The 24,818-nt window shown below is 36.2% G+C and overlaps 2 long non-coding RNA genes across 2 annotated transcripts in view; both read left to right on the top strand.

Moving 5' to 3' along the window:
• The window catches only part of LOC145721140 (uncharacterized), a 34,806-nt gene extending 18,744 nt beyond the window's left edge, over nt 1–16,062 (top strand). Inside the window, exons 2-4 of the long non-coding RNA XR_014144603.1 lie at nt 3,052–3,256; nt 8,474–8,507; nt 15,792–16,062. This is a non-coding gene — a long non-coding RNA (uncharacterized LOC145721140). The remainder of the gene's footprint in view (nt 1–3,051; nt 3,257–8,473; nt 8,508–15,791) is intronic.
• The window catches only part of LOC145720931 (uncharacterized), a 430,514-nt gene that overhangs the window by 109,396 nt on the left and 296,300 nt on the right, over nt 1–24,818 (top strand). The gene's annotated exons all lie outside the window — the stretch shown is intronic.

The following is a 24,818-nucleotide window of genomic DNA, read 5'->3' as shown; positions in this document are numbered from 1 at the left end:
ATTGGTAATAAGGAGATAGACTATCTCTTGTGTCCCTCAAGGAAGTAATAGGGGCGAGTAGAAAAAAAGCAAGATTTTTCTTAGAATTTATGTTTGGTTATTTTAGTAGTTCTAACAAAATACCAGACACAAAAGACTAGGATGAGGGTCAGTATAAATAGCTAAAAGAGAAAAAAGTATGTCAATAAGAGAGAAAGGGACTCTTTTTATGAGCACTTTAAAAGTTCAGATTTGAAATAAACAGTTCTCTGTACTGCTAAGTTGAACATACTGAAAAGCAAAATGGAAGGTTTGTGTCCAGTACCAATTACAGCACGTGTAAGAACCTTTTCTCTCTTGTTTCTTCTCCTCACGAGTATAGCCAGATCTTTCTCAACAGTTACATTTTCTTCTCTTGAACCACACAGTAATTTCTCTCCTGGTACTAATTTGAGGGTATGGAGCTACTTAATTCACCAACAAAGGTCATTTTTAATTGCTATCTTCAGTGTCTGAGGACTGCAGCATCGTTTTTCTGACTCAGCCTTGGCATTGGCACGGACTCACGCAGCTCCTAATAGACTAGAGTTAGTGTCACGGACTGACTGGCGACCAATCCATGTGAAGCCAGGGAAGAGAAATGAGGCTGCCATTGTTGAATCCACAGCTGACCTTAACAATCCAGGTTAGGAAAGGACAGCCTATTCTGAGGGAGACTGGTTCATTTTGAGGTGTGTTCGTTGCTGCGATTACTATAGTGACTGTTGCCTTCCTGTTTTATATCTGTGCAAATTGTTTTGGAAGAAGGACCTAGAGGCACAGAGACGTGCAAACTTTTGCAAAACCCACCATATTGTAGTGGAGGCCGTCCAGGTTGTGGGGATCTTGTTAACTAGTGATAGGGGCAGCTTGTTTGACCTCTGATCATTGGTTTTTCATCTCTCTTTACACACCACTGTATTTCAGACCCACTGGATGCCAGGTGCTTATTTCCTCTTTATATAGCAAGCTCAGGATAAAAATACCATTGCCATTGTTTTTACAGGGGAAGGGACTGTAAATTTTCCAAGGACACATTGCTAGTAAGTAATGAATTTGCGGTTTTACCATGTCTCTCTTGCCTCAAAGCCAGCACTCTTTAAAAACTCTCCTAAAGTTCCTCTCATCTGTAAGATATGGATGATAATAACATCTGTTTTATAGGGTTATTGTGTAGGTTAAATAATAGAACTACAAAATGTCTAGTACTTCAGTATGCATTAGGAAATCAATAAATGGTTGATAGTATTGCTACAAATAATGAAGAAGAATCTTTACTAAAGCATCTATAGCAGTGAAATCCTTGCTGGAACATAACCATTCAACTCTTCAGTCTGAATTACTGTGATGTAACTAACACTGAAAGCAGGTGCTAGGGCATCCAAAGAAATGAATCTCTAGCAGTAAAATGTCAGATACTATAACATCTGGATAGGAAACATACCTTTGTGCACTTTGAGTTAATCCTGGTAACTCCCAGATCATTCCATGTTGACACCAGTATAATTTCCATTACATTTGTCCTCATAAACACAAAACCATCAGTTTCAAAGTAAGCTGAGTCTGTACTGATCTGCAGGAGGCTGGAGTTCCCGAATTAAGTTTGGGAAGCCTAAATCTGGGATAACAAAATATAGTACATGATAGCTCTGGTAAATGTTGTGAAAACAATTGCAAGCAATATGAGTAAACGTAGAAAAAACGGAGGTTTGCAAGGGAGTCTGGGAAATATAAACTCTGGCTTTCTATCTTTTTAACTTAAAGGAGGGAATGGATGAGTAAGCCATTCCAGAAAAGGTAATATTGTTATTTATTAAGAACATAATAATTATTACCATCTGGATCTTCTAACTTGTAGATCACAAACTGAAAAGCCAACTGACTTTGTAATGGTTACCTGACCTCTTGGTCTCTTCACTACTCTCGATGTCTGTAGGATGCTGCTGACTGAGTAGAACCTCTGCTTTAGACACAGCTCTTGTGCTTTTTGGTGCAAAGCAATTTGTGTCTAATGGCAGTTCTACGGTTCACTGACTGTACTGAAATGTAGCACTTTACTAACCATGAACTCTGACATGTTTATAACAGGGACTTAATCTGAAAATATGCACAAGGGAGCCTTCTGAATATAATTTATAATCAGATGAACTCTCATGGAGGTGTTGAATAGCATATGAAATTAATATCTGTGCCTTGTATTTTGAGGTTAATTTTGTTCTCCTTCAAGAGACATGGTGACATCAGTAGGTGAACTGAAGGTTGAAATCTCAACTGCTTTGAAGGGACATCAAGCCTTATGAATTTGCATTAGTACTAAAAACAGCAGGGGAATAGTATAATTAACATATATGAAATTCCATTTCTAAACACAAAGGAAAACCTAGAATGAACCTTACAAAGGACCTTTGGATAAACACTCTGTTATGTCATAGCTAACAACGTCAATAGTCTTAGTTATTATACTTGGAGACCTTTATTTCTGTGAGTGTGGGCTTTTCCTAAATTTCCAGCATATATTTTATGATGTGTTGAGTTTTTTTCCCTGCTCTTTCAATTATATACTATTTAATGCCACAGTATTTATTTCTTCTTTAAGGTACTTGGTTCCTAAAATTGAATAGCGACTTCACATGCCTATGCTTAGCCTGAAGTGTTTATATACTTTAATTAGTGTAGAGATATTTCCTAGCTTTCAAAGCACTTTTGTGCAGACCATAATCATAGGCAGAGGGGAAAATACTGCTATTCAAATGACTACTCTGTTCTAAAAAGTACTCCAGAAAATTCAACTTTTAGAAGAGCACTAGAAGAGGACTAAACAGTAACTTGGAAATTTCATGTTAGTAAAAGATGACTCAATATTTTGCACTCAGCAATTTGAAGTGTGCTTCAGTTTTTATTTTAATTTTTCTGGTGAATCTTTCATCAATAAGATTGTCAAAATAACTTTCTATGGGAACTTAACTGTTAATCAGTGAAAAGAGACAAAACACTTAAGGGAAAAACTGGTCACATTGCACAATTACTTTGCAGATAAGTGCACATGACAGAGTGGACCTCGCGTGTGGCAGAGGGATTCCGAATGCTAGCAGCAGCACTGCTCTAGCATGTTTGCATGAGTGTCCGCTGGGGCGGTGTGGACCTGACCTACACATGTGCTTGCAAACTTCAGTCAGTGCAGCTGTGGGAGCTCTGTTTCTGAATCTTTCTTGGCCTACACATTCCCATGTAAACCAACGTGAGTAAAAGGATGAGTATGACTGAATATGATTTTGTGTATACGTGTCTATAACAAAGAACATACTAATGAGTAATTTGCGTGTGGATGAGACCACGTTCTTATTTATCTGTATTATATTATTGTTTCTAAAACATTTGATTACATATGGGACGCCTGGGTGGCTTAGTCAGTTAAGCGTCTGCCTTCAGCTCAGGTCATGATCTCAGAGTCCTGGGATCAAGCGGCATCGGACTCCCTGCTCAGCGGAGAGTCTGCTTCTCCCTCTGCCCCTCACCCGGCTCGTGTTCTCTCTCACTCTCTCTGTCTCTCTCTCAAATAAGTAAATAAAATCTTTAAAAAAATAAGACATTTGATCACCAATATTTATTGCCAGTGTTCTGCGTAGCTTTCTGCCATCTTGGCCACTCACCTCACCAAGATGGAGCTTAAATGATATCACTCATGTCTTTGCTGCTTCGGAAATTTATATATCCCAGACTGAGGATCGTAGTGCTCAATCAGATGGCAGCATCACCTTCAAGAGCAAAGGACAAAGCTAGAGAGGCATGTATGCCTCAGTAGGAAATACACAGTCATGAGGTCACTGCCGACTGTTTTATATTTTTATCCAGTACCTTACAAGTTGATTTTAGCCCGCAGCAAGCAGAATATTTCTTCCCTGCATAGTTCTCCCATTCCTTCTCTTTCAGCAGATTGAAACTTATAAAAAATACCTTGCAATTTCTAGTGCCTTCTCTTTATCTTGCAGGTGAAGGAGAAGAAAACCAGAGTGAGTTGTACATAGTCTTAACTCAGAGAAAAGGAGCCACTGATCTTGGATTAGAAGACAGAGATGCAGTTAAGAAGGGTCAGAAGAGGAATCAGAGAAAGACAATAAGCAGATAAACTCTGGCAATGTTTACATGAAGATATCAAATGAAAATTTGAGTCATTGGTTTGTGATACTAGTGTATTTAGCAGTACAAACGTTCACAGAAGCAGCAAATGATTTCATGCATAGCATAATAGGGGAGTTGCTGATTTCTGTCCACCTGTTAGACAAAACGGGATAAGACTTAAAAAAACAAAACAAAACAAAACAAAAAAAACAATGCCAAGAGCTATTTAGCAACTTCAAAAAGTCGGAGAGACAGTTTCTCCTAAAGCCAATTTGAGCTGCAACACAGTGCTCAAAGAACTTATACAAATGAGAGCAAGGGGATTGCATGCCAGAAGTATATACATTCTTTGGTTCTCATCTTGGTTTTACTTTCTGACAATCCTCGCTAGAGACTCTTCAATGAATACATATTTTACCTTTAGTTTTTGAACTGCTGTTTCTTACTTCCTTGGGCACCCATAGCTGGCTTTTCCTTCTAGATAAATCTATGGACTCCATTCCTGCCAGGTCTCATGCAAGGCATGATAATCAAGGCAAACTGGAAGCTGCGTGATTCCTTGGAAGCGGAAAGAGACCTGCCAAGGCCAGTAATGTTAGCATAACCAACAGCGAATTATCAACAAATTTGTCAGAAATGCACAGTGTATGGAAAAAATACATCCTCCTCTCACCCAACTCCATGTGATATCTCATTCCTTTCCTACTTTCTGGTTCACCTTGTAAAAATTAGATGGATTGAAATTTGGGTCAGATATCAAGATGGATGATAGCCATGCATGTAGGAAAGAGTGAAAAGTTTATGACTCACAAAACGTGGCTTTCTGGGGAGACTACCAAATGGGTTTAGAGATAGCTTGAGAGAGCAGGGAGTAGAGGCTGGATGGTTTTTCTTGTAGTTAGGAAGTAGGCTTGGCATGATTCCTGCACATACACAGGCTGGAGCTTGCATGGTTTGCACTTCCCACCAGCGTCAAAGGAAGGTGTGCCTGTGCTTTCTTATCAGCTTGCCCAGATGTGAGGAGGAAGGGGATAGGGGAGAGGTGTGGCTCAAAAGCTGTCAGTGGTCAAACATCAGAACTGGAATTGGACTCATATTTACAACATTATCCTGGAACCATGTGGGGAAGTGGATTCGTGGAAGTGGTGGTGACGCTGAGTATCTCATACACTGCAGAAAATGGCATACACTGGCCATGATCTCAGACTTCCTTTATTCCATGCTACCTAGGCCAACAGGCGACCACTTTCCACTTCTGCATCATTTTTTTAAATAATGAGACAGCCACTTTTTAAATTAATATCCATTTTAAAAATCAAGATGGAGACCAAAAGTTCTTATAAATATGTAAAGGAGAAAAAATTACTGATGTAAGTAATGAATTATCAACTAAGCATGAATAGAATACTTTCCCCCATGGCAAGAGGACTGGTACTTGAAAACTATATCGATATCCTCTTCAGGAAATTCATATCTCTTAAAGATAGGGCCAGGGCGCCTGGGTGGCTCGGTTGTTGACCCTCTGCCTTTGGCTCAGGTCATGATCCCAGGGTCCTGGGACTGAGCCCTACATTGGGTTCCCTGCTCTGCGGGAAGTCAGCTTCTCCCTCTCCCGCTCCCCCTGCTTGTGTTCCCTCTCTCGCTGTGTCTCTTTCTGTCAAATAAATAAATAAAGTCTTTAAAAAAAAAAGATAGGGCCATATTTTCTTAAAATTTCTCAAAGACAAATGATACAATACAGTAAAATATATATTCACCCCCAGCATACACATTATCTGGAAACTTCAGCCTCATTCAGATAAAAAAAAAATGGAATTAAATACATGGTAACTGTTTAATTTTAGTGAGAGTTGATTGACAGTGGGGAATCCAGTTCTTGAAATATGTTAGTCCAAATCTGAGAAGGCAGAATATTCCAGAAGATTTGATGGTTTAGAAGTAGGTCACCTCAAAAAAAAAAAAAAAAAAGAAGTAGGTCACCTCAGTAATTAATATCAAGGGCCTCTTTTCTGATTATACAAGGATACCTGCTTATGTGACAAGCACTGGATTAGGTGTTGGGGTTACAAAGTTGAATAAAATATGGTTTGTGCCTTTAAGGATTTTATAGTCTATCCAAATGATACTTGGGATTAAAGGGTTCTAAGGATTGAAGGAATAAAAGTCATCTACATGGTTAAAACCGTGACAATTAGCCTACTAAGCAGCCATTTTTACAAAGACATAGCCTCCTGCTACCCAAAGCCTTAAAATAAAAATTTCTGTGAAAAACAAGTCCCAAACTTCAGCATTATTTCCTTAAACAATTTTTTTCTAATATAAAAGGAAGACTAGCCAGGCAAGGACAAATTCTAAATTTGGTTTCAAATGTTGTCCATGAAAGACTGGTGACAACTGACAATGTTGTCCAGTCTTCTTAATGTAATACTGATTTCCATTTGAAGCAGAGAAAAGAGTGACTTGCAGCTTGCTGAAGTCAGGCACCTCTGAGAGATGCTTTGTTGTGTATTCTGAGGCACATCTTTCCAGGTAATGAGGTGTGAGAATGACTGATAAGCACATAGAATGTGGAAGAGAACAAAATAATAAAACAAACAGGTTCACTCTTAGTCATGATTGCATATAGTAAATAAGCAAAATTCTTTCACTGAAAATGTTGAGTACAGAGAGTTGGAAATCTCAAAGTTTTTTAAGAACCAACAGTCTAGAATTGCAAATGAATTTAATTCTCTTATCATTATGGTTTAATTAGTGAAGAGCTTTAAACATGTATGACAAATATAAATGCGTAAACTTTATAAGTTAGTGTGCAACTCCTGGTTTTTGTAGGTGAATGTGGAAAAAAAAAGTCAATGTATTTTCTTTGTCAACTGGTGATGGGCTCAGCGCTGAAGATTTCAGGTAATGTTTTCAGGAGGAGGATGTATGTGTGGGTGGGGGGAAGTTATCATTCTTCTCCTTATTTAAATTGAGGAATAATGTATTTTGGAAATCCTTTGATTTACATTATTTCATTTCGTTCACATGACAACAATCCTAGTAGGTAAACAGAACAAATATTTTTGTACCCATTTGCAGATAAGAAAACTGAGATTTAGGGAAGTTAATTCATTTTTTGAGGTCTTAATATCTGGCTACTCACAAAATCAAAAGAGAAGGCTAATCTACTTATTCCCAGTCTAGACCTCTATTATACAGCACTGTCTTCTTATTGGTAGTATTCTGCCAGAACCTCTGATTCTGGCATTCTTACTATATGATTTTGATACTTTTGATTTTGTATATAATCACATAAATTGAATTTTAGCTTCTCTTTGAGGGCAAGTTCTGATATGAACCCAAAGAATTCAGAGTAGGGAATGAAGTACTAGATTACTTTTACTAAAATTATGTATTCTTTAGTTTAAGTATTTGTGAACTTATAGAACAGTAAAAAGAATGGAAATAATATTCATTTGGGATTTCTTCTCTCTGTGTTTGTCAGACCCTTTAATTTTAGCAATTGGGTGAAGTTTTAGACTATAGCATCCTAAACTCTCTTAAATCTCACATTAAGATTTTTTTGAGGCATTAACTATTTTATTTTATTGGTAATGCTGTATGTGTTACTTAATTTTTTATTTTTATTTATTTTTAAAGATTTTTATTTATTTATTTAAGATTTTATTTATTCTTTTGACAGAGAGAGAGAGCACAAGATGGTGAGTGGCAGGCAGAGGGAGAAGGAGAAGCAGGCTCCCCACTGAGCAAGGAGCCCGATGCGGGGCTCAATCCCAGGACCTGGGATCATGAGCTGAGCTGAAGGCAGATGTTTAACTGACTGAGCCACCCAGGCGCCCCATATTTTTAAAGATTTTATTCATTTATTTATTTGGGAGAGAGAGAGCACGAGCCGGGGGAGGAGCAGAGAGAGAGGGACAAGCAGACTCGAATGCTGATTGCAGAGCCCAACACAGGGCTGGATACCGTGACCCTGAGATCACAACTGGAGCCGAAATCAAGAGTTAGATGCTTAACTGACTGAGCCACCCAAGTGCCCCTGTGTTACTTAATTTTTTAAATAAATTTTATTTTTTAGAGCAGTTTTAGGTATATAGCAAGGAAACTTTTACCTGAGGTTCATCTTTCATTCTTGGGTTACTGAAATACAAATATATACTGATAAACATGCTTTAAGGGACAAAAAATTGCATTTAAATATCAAATATAGGCCTTCCTGAAGACACTGATATTGTTTTCTATCGTAATGATTTAATATTGATTGATTCGAATATTAGTGAAATCTCTGACCTCAGCAATTTGATCATTTGTCCTTGGTTTAATCTTTCTTCTCTAGGTCTCCATGTAGGCTGTACACCATACCTAAAACAGTAAGTTGTCTTTTGTAGAACAATAAAATGAAAACTTTAAAACTGCAAAGTTCTTACAGAGTCCTGCTATGATATCTGTTTTAAAAATTATAATGTTTTATCTCCCCCTGGGTGATGGAGTTTTATTTCCCACTGGGTTCTCAGTGATATTTGCCACTGGTTTGTGTGGGTTTATTTAAGGTCATTTATATTCTTTGTGGAATCAAAACTCAAAGTTCACATGTGTCTGATCTTTTAAAAAGTTAATTGTGAGTTCTTAGGAGGTCCATTTGGGCCTAGAGCATTTTAAGAATGAAAACTATGATTTCTGACACTATATACCTGAATCCAAAAGGTAGAACTTCTTGCTCTGATCAGGGCTTATTTTGAAAGTCCTGATAATTAGCTTGTTTAATTGGACTTTTGTTTTTAGAATTACTGTATTTTACCCAATAGAGTAATACCCAATAGCAGGAAGACAAAGTGCTGACTTTTACTTAATGTTTTAGCAATGCATTGCATCATTTTAACTAGTTGGACATTTAAGTCCTCCAGGGCTATTTCCTGTCCTTCACAGTGAACTGATGATGTCTCGCAGAGCCCCTGGTGTCTTCTGCAGCTCTACTGGTTAAATTCCTCCCCCTCACTTGTGCTTGCAGAATTGTGGGTCAGCCTGACCTGTGCCTGTGTTTTATTTACTGTTTCTGCAGGTAGTTTGGGGATAAATGTGTGATCTTACTCCACTCTAAGAGATTATAGACTGAGGCTGTGTAGTACAATAGGGATAAAATGTCTCTTTTAGGATATCAAGCTGAGATGTAGTAGCTTTGTTTCACGGAGATTTGGTTTGAAATTTCCTTGTCAAAAATATTCAACACAGTGACCTCTGGAGTGGAAAGGAACTAGCGTTTCAGAGATTTGAAGCTGTGTATATTATTCCCTCCTCACATAATTCGGAAACTGGGCAAAATCACAAAATGTGTTCGTCCACTTCGTCCCAACTTTCACACATTTAGAATTAACTTATCTCAAGGTCTTTTTTGAGTGACATGCTTGCAGATGTTTTTCACATTCGTTTCTTGGCTCTTTTGCAAGCTTAGCAGCTGTGCACTTGGAAGCTAAGCCTTGTTTTCCTTAATGTGCTGAGGGGGTGCAGGGGAAGAATCAGCTCTAGCCAGTCTAATCTCTGGTAGGATCGTTCAGGGGAACTTGATACTTAATGTTGCCATGTTGGCATTAGCTCATCTCCACATCATCCCTGTGACTCCCATTTTCCTATTGCACTCTCTGGACAAGTTAGGCCACGTTTCCTATCACCCCTTCCCTATCATTCCCTTCTCTTGACTCCTTTGAGATCTGGATGTGGTCTCAAATGGAAGTTTGGCAAAACCAGACATGAACCTTGTAAGATAGATTGGTGGTTCCTGGAGCGATCAGTATACGGTGTCAAGCTCCTCCAAGTTGAAAGCCATAGCGAATCTTATGTAATGGAGAAGAAAAATTACTTCATGTTTTTCAGCTCTGTTCTAGTTCATTTCATGAGCATCAGCAAAAATAATCTACTTCATAAAGATAAAAGCCTGCATTTCCCAAAAGATTGTCCTTATCAGAGAGAACAGAAAAAATTGTGAGGTATGCTTCCTGGTAGAAGTTTCCAAGGAACTAAAAACGGTGCATGAAGTTAATATTGATGCTAAATAAAAACACTGCTAAAATTCTAGATTTCAAATAGATAATAATGTTATTTGTAATAAGTGATATGTAGCGCAAGCACTAAATACCTACTTTTGCTGCCTGGTGAACTTCATTCTTTGATGATGAACTCAAATGTTACCCATATTATGAAGGCTTCCACCATCCCCAAGCCAAAGTAATGACTTCCTTCTCTGTGTTTGTAGCACAACTACAAAGCCCTCTATTACTGAAGGTATCACTGTAGTATCTTTATTTTGTTGGTTAGTTCATTCTATTTATTTAAGATCATGGACTCTGAAGCCAGACCACCCACTGTAGCTCTGGCCCTTGCCACTTCCCAGCTGTGTGATTTTATGCAGTTACTTCAGTGTGTTCTGTGCCTGGGTTTCCTTGTTTGCAAAATGAGCGGGATAATGGCACCCACCTCCTAGAGTATGATCAGAAGTATATGAGTGAATATCCATGAAGGACTTAGTGTCTGGTGCTAAGTACGCATTATTTAACAAATACGTATGAACTGTTTATATGCGCCAGAATCTAGACCAGGCCTTGAGCGTACAGATCTGAGAGAACCTCTCTTCTCAAAGCATGTGTGTACTTGTGGCCTAGACACTGAATGATTCAAAAGCACTCAAGGGTACCATTCATTTATTGTACATATATTCATTGAGCACCTTCTTTGTTCGTTTAATGACCAGTACTGTTCTAATTTTAGGAATGCAATAGTGAAGAAGACTAAAGCCCATCCCTGGGCTTTTGTTCTGGTGCATGTAAGGGCTATGAAGGAGGTGTGCCAAAAAAAATGCTGTCAGGAGACAGAGAAGGGTCCTGTAACTCAGCCTGGGCTGCAGCTAAGAATGAGGGAAAGCGTCCTGGATGAAATGATGTATCCAGGCAGGGAAGGGGTGGAGGGGCTTGGGTTAGGCATACAAGTAGTAATGAAGTCACTGATATTTACTTCCTTTAAGCAAAAAACTCCTGTCCTGTGAAGTTGCGTATTTCCTCTGTACAGATGGAACGATACTACCTTTCCACTTAGGAAATAGGACAGTGATTGTGTCAACAATTTCTTGAAGTGGGGCTCTTCACTGATATGAATATCTTTGGTGTCAATTCCCATGCTGTGGATCAGCTTCTTCTCAAGGAACTTAGTTCTATCTTTATAGCATTTTGCCTGATGTAGTTGTAGTGCAGCAATAGAGATACAGCTGAAATAGCATAAAAATTAGGTCCAGATGATCTGGATTCAGGCCTTAATTCTATCACTTGCTCGTTGGCTTTGTACAAACCCCTTTACTTATTTGAGCCTCAGGTTGTCCATATGTTAGGGCTATTAATACAAGAGCATACTTAACAGAGTGGGAGGGTTTGGATAAAAAATTTGTGAAAAGGGCTTTATAAGCTGCAAATGCTTTATAGTATAGTATTAATTATACCCCTGAAGAACACATTATTTTCAGTATTTGACAAAAGATTCAGTGAGAAAATAGCATAAGGGTATTTTTATCGACAATTGATACTTCACAGTTAGAATGAACACACATTTACAACACCCACCTGGGTATGTACCATGTATATAATCCTGCCTTGTCAGTATTATTACCGGAGGAGGAGAGCAACATGCTCAATATTATTTAGTAGTATGTGGGAGAGCCAGGTATCAAACTTAAGTTTATTTGACCCTATATCATGGATATTTTCTCATTATGTAACACAGCCTCTTTAGAAGTCTGGCAGCATCTGCTGTATCCTGAAGAATGTTGCTGAATCCTGAATATGTAAACCCTCTGGGCTTTATTGTTATGCCATGTAATCCTTGAAAGGTGGGCTTCACAGTCCTCTAAACTTGCACTTCTTTACTTGATTTTCAACAACTGTGAAAAGGGCCAGGGTGGAGAAGAGCAAGCAGATGGTAGTAACACTGAAAAAGAAAAACCATCTTTCCTCCTTATTTCTCTTATGTACAAAAGCTGCCATGTCTCACATCCCACATTCTCTGAGAAATTCTCCCCACCCTGAACTCTTAAATCTAGTCTCCTTCTGCCCCTCTTTGCTTCTATCCAGTTTTGCAATCAAAGCCAGAGAGGGTTGATCTCAGGAGAAAAGGGGTGGGGAGCAAAAGTGATCAAATGGGTCATTCCGGAAATCTCTCTCTCTCTCTCTCTTTTTTTTTTTTTTTTGCTAGTTGAATAAGGAGGAAGCCTGGAAACACTCATACATTAACTTTTTTTTTTTTTGTCAAAAATTAATATTAGGTAACATGAACCGTTGTCACATTGCCTAACTTCATTTTAATGGAATGAATTGACTAACATAACTGGTAAAATTTCAGCCACATCCTTGAATATGTCAGCAGAGTACTTGCACCTCTTTCTGTAGTCTGAGAGGGACATGTAGGTCTGAGTTCACCTGAAACCTATATTTTCTAAATTCTGCTGACCCTCCAGTAAGATCCCATTGACTTTATGTCATGGCCAGCATTTATATTTGAAGTTATGCTTTCAATCTCTGAAATGTGTGTTGACATAATCTCCCTGGCTAGGCCTTTATTGTAACAATTGCAGATGCCTAATTTAGTTTATTAAAAAAGCAAATTTATTAAGCTGATTAACTCCATGTATATATTATTTTCACTATGATTATCAAACTGATCCACAATATATCTTTAAAAAAAAAATCCCTGAACAGCAGTGTGGAAGCAAGTACTGCTACTCTGGAAAGTAGTCAGTGTCATATTTTCATATTGCTGATTACATTTGTAGGATTTAAATGTCCCAACAATACAAAATGGTGCTAGAAACAATTGTGTTTTCAATTATCTCTCAACTATTTTTGTAATTTTTGGTGAAGCTGAAGCATTATGAAACTCTAGCATGTGTTTTGGGGACTTCGGTGGTCATGACAATACTAAACTTCCATACAGACTACTTTATCATGCCTCTCAGTGTAAGATTTTAAGCCACCTCTCCCCATTCCACTCCATTTTCATATTATCTGTGCTCTCTTTTTCACACTCTGTTAGTTGATTAGTACAGGGATGAAAAAAAATTGTCCCTGCCCTTGATAACTTCAAATCTTACTGGAACAAACAAACAGTATATACATATAGACTGTAATTCAGTGCAACTAGTCTTACAGTATATAGGAACAAGTTGCATGAATAAAAATGTGGGGTCCTGGTAAGTGAAGGTGAGTGAATTGAGGACTTAAGTAGAATACCTGGAAAGGTTTACAGATCCAGGCTTCAGTAGCCATTTTAATTTTCTAATAATGCATGGACTTGTTAGGGTAGGCTTTTGATTAGATTTTCTTGGCAGAATCTGGAAATTCTTTAATTATATTTGGCAGCTAGGGCATTTACTGTAAGAGAATGTTATCGTGTTGTTTTAGGCACTGTCTCCATTTAAGCAGCACGCCTTTCCTTATAAAGCACTGGAAGACACTCAACAGAAACTTAATAAACACATGTTTCCATTACACAGCACTCAGATCTCAAGAGTCCCGACTACCACAACTGTTAAAACAAATCTATTAGAAAATTGAATAACCTTCCAAATGTTTGTCTACTCCCTAATTACTTAGCATTTGCTTTCCGAAAATATCAACTCATGGAATATAACAATATACTTTGTTATGTTTTCTAAATTTAAGAGTCATGCCAACAGATGAACTTAATGGAAAGCCAACAATAACAGTGCAAAGCACAAGACATTTGATATTTAGGAAATCAACTTAGATACAAACCATGGGATAAAAACCCCATTTAACTCAAAAAGAATCAGTTCCATATAAATTATGTTTGTGAAAAATTAATTTTCTTTGAGGAAATACTTAAAAGTTCTCCCTGATATATGGAGAAGGCGAACTCTTTTAAAGATGTTAGAAAGATTCAAAACATGTAAGAAAGTACAAAATAGGTAGTGACTAACCAATTATTAAAATACATTAAGAAATAAACAGACATGATTAAAGTTATGTCGTTGATAATGAAATCTGAAACCTCAAACAATGATCTAACACATTGAGCCTGGCACTATTTGTGTGCCTCCACAAACCTATAAACTACTATGGTGGAAACTGAAAACAAAACAAAACCCACAAAACCCTATAATACTCATATTGTAGCTAACATAAATAAGTTGGCCAGATTCTTGTAAATTTTTTACTATAATTTAATAACTTTAAAATCTATATTCAGATTTTAGAAATGTGTACCTTTTTATAGTTAGCACAAAGCAGAGAATCCCATTTCCATTTTTCAGTACAAAGCATGTGGAGGTTAGCATCACAGTTTTAGGATAGGTATATCCAAACAAAGTACTGGATTGAGTGATTTTTGACAGTAATCTGAGCAATTTAGGCCTCAGGAAGGATATGAGCTGTCTGTCTTTGACAGTAAACAAAACCCTTGGAAAGACCTAAGTTGGATTATTTTGAGGAAGACAGTGTCAGGACTTGAGAAAAAGTTCGTAATTTTCAACTTTGTTTCAAGAGAAGTATTTAAGGGAAACTCTTGGCTGACTGTCAGTGAGTCTGGTTTCCATGACATTTTGTTTTCATCACCCCATCTATATCTGCATGCCTCTTTGGACAGACTACGAAGAAGAGAAAAATAATTATAGATCAAAATACACAAAGTCATTTGCAAGCATCTTGTAGAAATGCTGCTGTTGTTTAAAAATAAAAAGCAAAGGAAAATCTTTCAGAGAATAAGATTTTTAGACAGGATACTTTAATGTTTTAATAGGAAGAATGAAACAATAAAATTCAAACAATAAAATTATGTTTTCAATATGGGACACTATAGTTTAGCTAAGTGTAAGAAACTTAGAGATAGATCAAGTTTTCCTAACATTGGCTCTGCTTTTGCTAAGTTTGTAATATGAAAAGGGAAAAGATGAAATCAAACATGATTAAATATGGAATATGAAAGAAATGCATTACACGATATAGAAATCTATGGCATTTCTCCATCTGAATCTTCGGCATTTGGGTTGAAGAATTGAGATAAAGGATCATGATGATAATGCTGCTGCTGTTTTTATATTGGGAGGAAGTAAGAGGAGTATAAGCATCAGGTATCCTAGAAAAGGGTATTATTTGCCAAACTAAAAGTTTGAATGCATTTTGAAAATTCACTGTTATCTGATGACTTCATATTTTCATTTCTGATTATTTGAACTCATTCTCTTTCTTGTGAATTACAGTACACCAAGACACACAACAGGGTTTCTATGTATTTTGTTGTTAGGGAGTTAAGTTTGTAATGGGTCTTGAATCCCATGGACTCAAAGGCACACTATAAGTGTAAAATATTGCTTGCATTATTTCTGCAATCCTCTTGGATACCATTTCTGTCATTACCATGTGTCACTGTATTCATTCTGAAAAACTTCTCACATATGTCTGAATGTGGGGCGGGGGGAACAGCTTCCTCCAATGTTGTGGCCACTATTTCCACAAAACAAATCACCCCAAAACTTAACAGCATAAAGAAACTTTTATTTTGCTAATAAATTCTATAGGTCAGTAGTTTGGATAGGTCTATATGAGGATAACTTCCATGATGAACATGTCTCTGTTCCATGATGTCTGGTCTCTCCTGAAAAGACTCAAAGGCCAAGGACTCAATTGCTGGGGCTGAAGTCCTGCTTGTTTCTGTGTTTGCCTTGGGAGCTGGAAGAATTTGAAGATTAGCACTCTGTAAGAGTGCCTCTCTATTGACATCCTTAAAGAATGGTGTCCTTAGAGCAGCTGGATTTCTTAGGGAGTCGCTCAGGGATCTAAATACAAGTGTTCAAGCAAATAAGGTTGAGGCTGCATTGCCCTTGCTTACCTAGCTTTGGAAATCACACAGAGTCTTTTTTGCTGAATTCTCTGGGTTACAAGCAAGTCTATTCCTATTCAAAGGGAAAGGCATATAGACCCTAACTTTGGGGAAAGGTGTCAAAGAATTAGCAATTATTTTTTAAAAAACACCATAACTAGGATTTATTTCCATTGCATGTAATATTAAACATTGTTTGGCCAAGGACAAAAAACCAAAAAATAAAAACCAACAAACAACAAAATCAACAAAACAAAATCCTTAAACAATTTGTGTATATTTAATTTTTTTTTGCTGTATGTTTATTTCTTCCTTTGTTTTAAAAATGTTTATTGATGTAAGTTAGAAAACAATTTTAGTGTAAATATTTATACACTGTTAATGGGAGGAGAGGAGCCATTATTTCCTGTTTAAATTGATTAGTGTTACATTTGATTCCACATACAAGAAACCCTGTTTGTAGTGATTTAAGCCAATAGCAGTTTTATTTTTCTGATGTGGCAAGTCCAGAGGTAGGCAGTCCAGAACTCTTGCAGCTGTTTAAGACAGTCATCAACTTTCTGGGCTCTATTTGCTTCTTGCTCTGCAAACCTCGGCATGAGGCTTTGGTTCTTTTGTTTAAAGGATGGCCGTTCTACCTCTAGGCACTGCATCCAAGTTCCAGGCAAGAAGATAAGGGGGAAAATGAAAGGCAAAAAGTGGTTCCAGCACTTTGATTAAAACCATTCACTCAATTAACTTCAGCTTAATAACTCATTGGCCAGAACAGAGTGAGATGTTCACCCCTCACCACATGGGAGACAGGGAATAAGCGCTTTGAGCCTAGCACATTTACCTCCCATATACAATCAATGTTAGAAAAGAAGGGGAGAAAAGATGGTGAATCTGTTCCTAGCACTTAGCCCTAGCACTAGAAGTATCTGCCTCATCATGGAGGCAGTGAATGGAGAGGGACCAGAAGAGTTAGGACATGGAAATGTTAGGGTGGAAGTGTTATGTAAGGTTTAAAAAAAAGATGGCTGATGTTGCCACTGTTTTCAGGTAGAAGCAAAGATGGGACCTGTGTGACTGATCTATACCCTAAAGACAATAATTTGTGTTTTATTTATTCATTTCATAATTTATTTTTTGAGGATGAGTATATAGTGTTTTCAATAAAATAGTATAGAGATACAAAGATCCTTGTTATATTGACTTGAATCATGATTGACCTTGAGCACTTTGGAAAAGAATTTCTAAATTTTTTTAACATGACGTTTTCACTACTCGGGCAGTCCGTAGTTTCATAGTTTCATATTTTCAACTCATGTGGTATGGGTTTTATCAGTAATATACCATATGATTTTATTTCTATGTTTTGACTCACCATGGTAGTTTTTACTGCCTGAGTGAAGCCAAAATCCAGCAAGAACATTTGAGAGAAATGCCATAAAACACCAAACACAACCCTCTTACACAGTTAATGCTCTGACTTATATTTAGAATTTTATAAGACTGTTAGGTTTCTATTGAACTTTTAGAAACTATGATGCCCCAGGCACTGAATGGAGAGTATCACTGTCAGACTTTTAATATAATAAAGAGGTGAAATAATAACAAACTGTTGCTTATAAATTACATGTACCTGTTTCTTCTATTCCATTGAGTCTGTTGAACCCAGACCTAACACAAAATTTAGAGAACTCCAAAAGAAAGCTGGGGATTTCTGATAATATTTTTAGTGATGTTAACACTTTGAAGGTGAAGATATTTGAAAAGATAAATGATTCTTGGAAAAACTTCCTTCAGGTTTGTATCAATATGACTCTTAACTGTTTTGCTAACAGGTTACTTCTCATGCCTTAAACTCTGCTTTTCACTAATTATACTCTTCTCTTACCTTTTCTCTATTTCTCAAGTTTGACTGAATGACTTACCTTATCTTTTTATTTAGCTCCACCACGACTGGTCAGATACCAAATTTTAGCTTTAATATTTCCCCTTTCCCTTGCTGTTCAACATGAATCCTATAATCTGATCAGTAATTACTACCATGATATAGACAGAATTCTGCAATTTATAAATCAATTAATTAAAATGAAAATAAATAAATCCTTAAAGCATATATTAAGCAATTTTGTGAACTATTTATTTAAAAAGTTTAGTTAAATGTTCCTTTTAAATGTTAGTCTAGTATTAATAGCTGAGAACTTACCAAATCCTATAAAAGCTCAGAAATGAGTATCTTACTTGAAGTCAAAACAGAGAGGCATATTTCAGAAATATTTTTATAATATTGATTGTAATTGTGAACTCTAAGATGAAAAGCTAATTGTTCCTCAAAATACTTATACTGCTGTAATAAGAAATGAACTCAAAGCCATCTAAAATTTTCCCTACGTGTTGACATTTTGGAATTAATTTTTTTTTTAATTTAAAATTAAATTTTTAAAAACTAGCTCTTATTACTCGGCAGATTCATATATTCTAGCAGAGAATCAAATATCCCAATCTAGCAAGTATGCTTTCTTTCCTCCTTGAAAATAATTTGGCTTAGCTAAGTAAATAAAAATGAAAATAAACTGCATAATTTTTGAGCATTATGCAATGTTATTGAATAAAAAAATCCAGTATAAATATCTACAAATAATAATATCTGAAAGTAATTAGGCAATCAATAAAATAATAGGAAAGATTTATTAAAATGTATAAATAATTTAAAATTCAAATGCAGTAGACAAGAGAAGGAATTATGTGCATAATCATTATTAAGAAAATATTTATTTCTGAACCCCATGGAATAAGACATTTTTCATATATAAGAATATCCAATAGATATGTTTAGTTCCCTCGTTCTAAAAACCCATAGACTGTAAAGTACCTGAAACAAGTTTGTTCATGTAAATAACTTTTTGTTTTATATAATGCTTTATTTTTCATGCATAGTAGGCATTCAACACATATTTTCTAATGAACAAAATAAAATTGTTGATTTTAAAAAATATAAAACAAAAACATATTTTATTGATATTTAAGAAGAATTTGTTAAGATAGTTGCTTCTAGAGCCCACACCAAAGATAATTATGCCAAAATGAAGCTCTGGGTCCTCATTGTTCTAATAGATCTTAGCCAAAAATGTAAATTAAAGAGCTAAAATGTATTGTCTTACTTTATGTAAGAATGATTTGACTTTTTTTTTTTTTTGTAGGTCTCACATTAATACCTGATAAAAGTGCTTTAACTTTTCAGGCAATGTTTCTTAAAGTGTTGTCTTGGACTGCCGGCATCAGCATTATCTGAGAGCTTTTTAAAATGGGAGACATAAATCAGACCCTCTGGACTGGAACCCCGGGATTTGCCTTTTAGCAAGCACTCAGGAGATTCTTAACACCCTGAAGCATGAGAACCACTGCTTTTTGACTTCCAATGTAATGGGGTTCCAATGCTGATTGCACTGAAATCATCCGATACAGATAACCTCAGAGTGGACCCCAGGAGTTAGGCTCTCCTCATTATGTCCCTTAGTGATATCTGGGAGGTTCCTCATATTCTGCATTCCATGTGCTGAAAGGCAAATTTCCTCATAATCTGCTTGACTTCTTCATTGGGTGGTTATGGCTGACCACATCAGTGATGTCTCCTGGCTTATGACTGCTATCAGGCAGGAAGGGACAGTTCTCCTTCTCTTTACCATTCTTACAATCTTGAAACAGGATCTTTTCTTAATTCTCCTTTAAGAAGCTGTGACCATAAGCTAACTTTTGAAAATTTTCTGTTAGCCTTACGTTCACTTACAAAGTAAGGCGTTTCCTAAACAGACAGCCTGCCACTGTCCTCAGACCTCAGTAACCAGTGCAGAAATCCCCACACTTCCCAATCCCCACTTGCCTCTCCCATCCTGGAAATACAAGTATCCCAAGGTCCAGAGAGAGAGAAATTTCTTTTTTTCTTCACTCAATCCATTCAGAAACATTTTCACTCTCCCCACTAAAAGCAACAAAAGCTGCAGGTTCAGGGCTTAGAACAGCCACTCAATACAATTTATATTGCCAAACAAAACACTTAGATTCGCTCTGTGAAATACCTGCTTTCAAATTATTGGTTGTTTTACTTGTTCCCCAGGAAAAGTGGGCAGATACTTGCTTTTTACTTTGAGTAACTTAGGAGGCTTTTAGGTGGTTTTCTCAAGGTGAAGAAAGTGTTTCTCAAAGCAAAATAAAAGCATTTTACCTTATGAGTTAGAAACTTTGCAGCTTTTAAATGACAATCTTTTTTTTTCTAGTTTCTACACCTCATGACCTTAAAAATCTTTGTGCCAAATTTTAGACATGACACTCTGATATATGTCATATGCTTAAGAGGTTTGTCTGTTATTTTAGGCCCCATAAGAATGTTTAAGGTAGAATAAATGACAGGTTTAACATATTTTTTCTAACCATTCATTTCTACAAAATGGCAGGATAATTAAAGAATGACAGATTGCTGATAGTAAATTAAAAACCACATTTGACTTATTTATTATTCTAATTTTATTAGATTATTCTAAAACAGTATAATTAATATGACTGCATCCAGATTTCAGTGATGGTAAATGAAAATACATTTATTAGTGTTAAGGAACCCTCACCTGGAATGTACCTATGGTATCCGAGTGTCAGTGGATATTGGCTTCCTACACCGCAAATGCTGGAAAGGTTGTGGAAAAACTTGATCACTATATACATTGCTGGGGTGGGAATGCAACATAGTACAGTCACTGTGGAAAATAATTCGGCAGTTTCTTAAAAAACTAAACATGTAACTACCATATGACCCAGCAATTATACTCCTGAGCTTTTATCCCAAATTCACATAACAATTTGTACATAAATGGTTATAACAGCTCTAGTCATAATACCCCAAATCAGGAAACAACCCAGATGTCCTTTCATGGATGAATGGTTAAGTAAATTGTGGTACATCTATATCATGGAATACTATTCAGCAATAAAATGGAGCAGATTACTGATACATCCAACAACTTAAAAGAATCACTGGAGAATTATGGTGAGTGAACAAAAGCAAACCCCAAACAGTGACATACCTATGATTCTTTTTTATAACATTTTGAAATGAAAAAATTTCAATATTATGAGTACATTAGTTGTCCAGGATTAAGGATGAGGTGAGAGTGAAAGGGAAGTGGGTATGGCGATAAGAGGGCAACATGATGGGAAAATTTTGTATCTTGAGGTGATGGAAATGTTCTATATCTTGATGTTAGTACCCTGGTCATAATATTGTGCTTTTGTTTTGCAAAATATTACTGAGGGAAACTGAGGGAAACTGAGAATCCTATTTTTTACAACTGCATGTAAATCTTCTATTATCTCAAAGTAACAAGTTTATTGAAAAATTGCTCCTGGTGGGGCCACACTCTGGGCTAATCAAATCTAACCTATGAGAGTGGAGTCTGGTCACATCAGTGGCCTCGGCAGCATCCTAAAAATGTTTATATTTTCAATCAGAGATATGCCAATGTGGTCTTAATTACAGAGTTCTGACATGCCCTCCCTCTCCTAAGGCCATTTCACTGACAGCCAGTCCGAGCGTCTTATGCCTATTGTGCTATGTACCCCATCCTTCTTTGACTACCCCCCCCCACCTTGAATCCAACCTCTATCGTTTTTGCATGGTTGCCTCACTTGAACCACAGTTTAAGGTTTAGGACTAAAGTTATACCTTGACAACAACCCATGTAAATAGACTCTAAGTGCTTAGTCTCAATCATGTCTCTTTTTGGGGTTTTAGATCCTCATCCCTTTCATTTTCCCTTAAGAAAATTTTTTCTGGATTTTTCTTATTCCAAGCATAAAGATGCATCTCGATTTCCCTTCTCACTGGTCTGGCTATCAAGTGGGGTGCTCATCTGCTTTTTTGCCTAATTGAATCTCAGCTCTGTCCCTTACCTTTCCCATCAGTCTGTGTTGCTGGTATTCCAGCATGGTTGGGACCCCAACCCCCTGGCTAATTCTTGACTACCCTGTAAAATGTAGCTCTCGCATTGTTATTCTCTATTTTGTCTTCTTGTTTGTTTGCTCTCCAGCAGTTATTATAGTATGTGATTATTTTGTCTTTCTACTTTTCTGTTCACTCAATCGAAATTATAAATTTCATGAGAGCAGAGATTATTGCTCACTGTTATGTTAATTGTCCTAGCATGGTACCTGATACAAAGTTAGTAGGAGCCAGTCAATAAATGATGTTAAAAAAATGAATAAAATTGTTGAAACAACTTACAAATGTTCAGTTGCAAATAATATTTTCATATTGTTGAAAACTTTCCAATAACTAGACTTTCCAGCTAACTAGATTTTGAAACAACAATGTACTAGAAATAGCAAGTCTGGGAAACAGAACTGCTTCTTTCATTTATTGCCTGTGAACCTAGGCAAGTTAACTAAACTCTCTAAACCTTCCTTTTCTTTTTTGTAAATTTGGAACAACGATTCCTATCACCAGGGTTTTCCTGAAGATTAACTGAAATAATGTAATAACACAGGTACTGTGGCTTTCATAGAATAATTGTTCAATCACAGAATCTCTTCACCAACTCCTCAATCTAGTGCATTTTTTGGACAGAGTTACTTTATTTTTGGAAGTAGGCAAGTAGAAGAAAAAATAAGTTCAGATTAGTGAAATTATTTTTAAAAGACATTCAACATTTGTTGTGGAGTATGCATTTGGTTGTTTTTAACCCTGTCTGTATCTGCATCTACAATTATTTTTAGCAAAAACTGATGTATGTAATCATATTCTTTAGAGGTTACAAGGACCTTAATTATCCATTATGTCATGAAAATGAACTTATTGAGGTGAGAAAGTTAAGTTTACCAATGCATTTTAGAAAGATTTTAAAAGCACTGAGAAGTTAACAGTGTGATAATGTAATCCAGGAATCTTTCTATTCAACCAGGTTATACTATTTCTTGTGTTTCAGAGTGGGCATTTTGGGAACATATCTCACTTGCTGTTACATTTAGGTAATGCTTAAATTGGCTTCCTACTATAACACAATTTCTGATTAAACATAAATTTGGGTATTAAAGACTTTAGGGCACGTACTGAATGGAGCACTGGGTGTTATACGCAAACAATGAATCACGGAACACTACATCAAAAACTAATGATGTAATGTATGGTGATTAACATAACATAATAAAAAAAAAGAAAAGCAAAACAAAACATAAATTTGGGGGCCTATTTCACCTTCTGCCACATTTGGAAACTTGTTATACTGTTACATTTTATAGAATAGAGAATGTGTCTAAGTCTGAAGAAGCTGTATCTTAGGTGCTCTCCCCAGGAGGATTGAGTTACTAAATACTCTTAAGATGCGGTGGTCTCATGTTATAAGTAATTGAATGCAATCTTCGGATGTTGTTCTAAGATATATCTTTTTATCTTAAAATCTTTTATCTTAAAAACTTAAACACTAAAAATGATGACGATTTTCTCTCTTAGATATTGGATTCACACACAAAAAAGTGGATAATGATGAATATAAGACCCTTAATGAAATCTGAACTGAGTGCACTGTTTGGGAGATTACTTCTTTTGAATTAATGTTTATTTAGTAGTAACTACTTTAAAACACATTGCAAAATAATTCTGATTTCAAAATCTTATTGCAAACAATGTTGGTTGAGAAAGCTACTCAGAAATTTCTTCCTCCTTATGCTGTTTTTATTAATGTAGTTGCTGAAGAATAAGCTTTACATTTTAGGCCACTGAATCTATTTGAAATAAACCTATAGAAATTCATGAGTGAAACAGGTGCTTAAAAATATAATTTCATTACTTTCAATTTTGTAATGGCAAGGACATCTGCTCCACAATGACTGACCTCTTTGTTCATTTATGTGTCATGCCAGTTTTATACATAGGAGGGCAAAACATTAGGAGTTTCATATATAAGAGGGCAAAGCATTAGGGGTGGCTTCAGAGTATTTTTCTTCTCAGTTTCAGATTTGCTTCATTAGCATGCTTTCCTCTTATGTACAGTGGTTGTTGTCTTGGTGCATAAATGGAAAATTTTTCAATGGAAATTAATTTTAAAGAATGAAGAATGCAATAGAATATTAAGTTCAATAATCTATATGAAATGAACTATTATAGCATTTATCCTCATGGCAAAGACCTTTGTGAGTTATCTTTCTCATTTGTAAAGATAGATAATATAACTCAATAATCCATCATTTGTTCTTTAAAATTTACCCTCTGCAGAAACACATTGCTCATACTTCACTGATATGAGACAATTTAAGAATGAGTTATTTTATATGCTTATTTGAGATTTGGCTATAGTCTATAAACAGCACTGTTGAAGAAGGTCAAATTGTGATTGATGTCCCACCCAAAATATGATTCAGCTAGTCAGAGTGATTTAATTTAGAAAATTCTTTCTCTGCTTACTAAGCTGATCAGTATTCATTACTACGTAATCAGTAGGTAATAGGTTGGGATGAAAACAACCACTGCCTGCAGATATCCTTAAAGAAAAAAAGACCTCAGTTCTCTGATATATAAAGGAAGATGTCATATTTCAGTGTCACTTCTCAGAAAGCTTCTTATTGTTGACATTTTCCTGAAAACCACCCTGACATTGCCAATGCCTCATTCCACATCACGGGTGTAATTATAGGATGATTTGTTTTTGGATATTTTACCCAGTAATAAGTGAAGATGACCCCTTCTCTTTTTTGAGTCAAAGGCAAGTGCTAAGGAATGGATTCAATGATTAATTTAACAACTAAGAATATGGAGTAGTCTTCAGATTTTTTTTTTTTTT

The sequence above is a fragment of the Leptonychotes weddellii genome, chromosome 4, assembly GCF_054177405.1.
Source record: "Leptonychotes weddellii isolate Sample4059 chromosome 4, ASM5417740v2, whole genome shotgun sequence".
Taxonomy (NCBI): Eukaryota; Metazoa; Chordata; class Mammalia; order Carnivora; family Phocidae; genus Leptonychotes; species Leptonychotes weddellii.
This window is presented reverse-complemented; position numbering and strand designations above follow the sequence as displayed.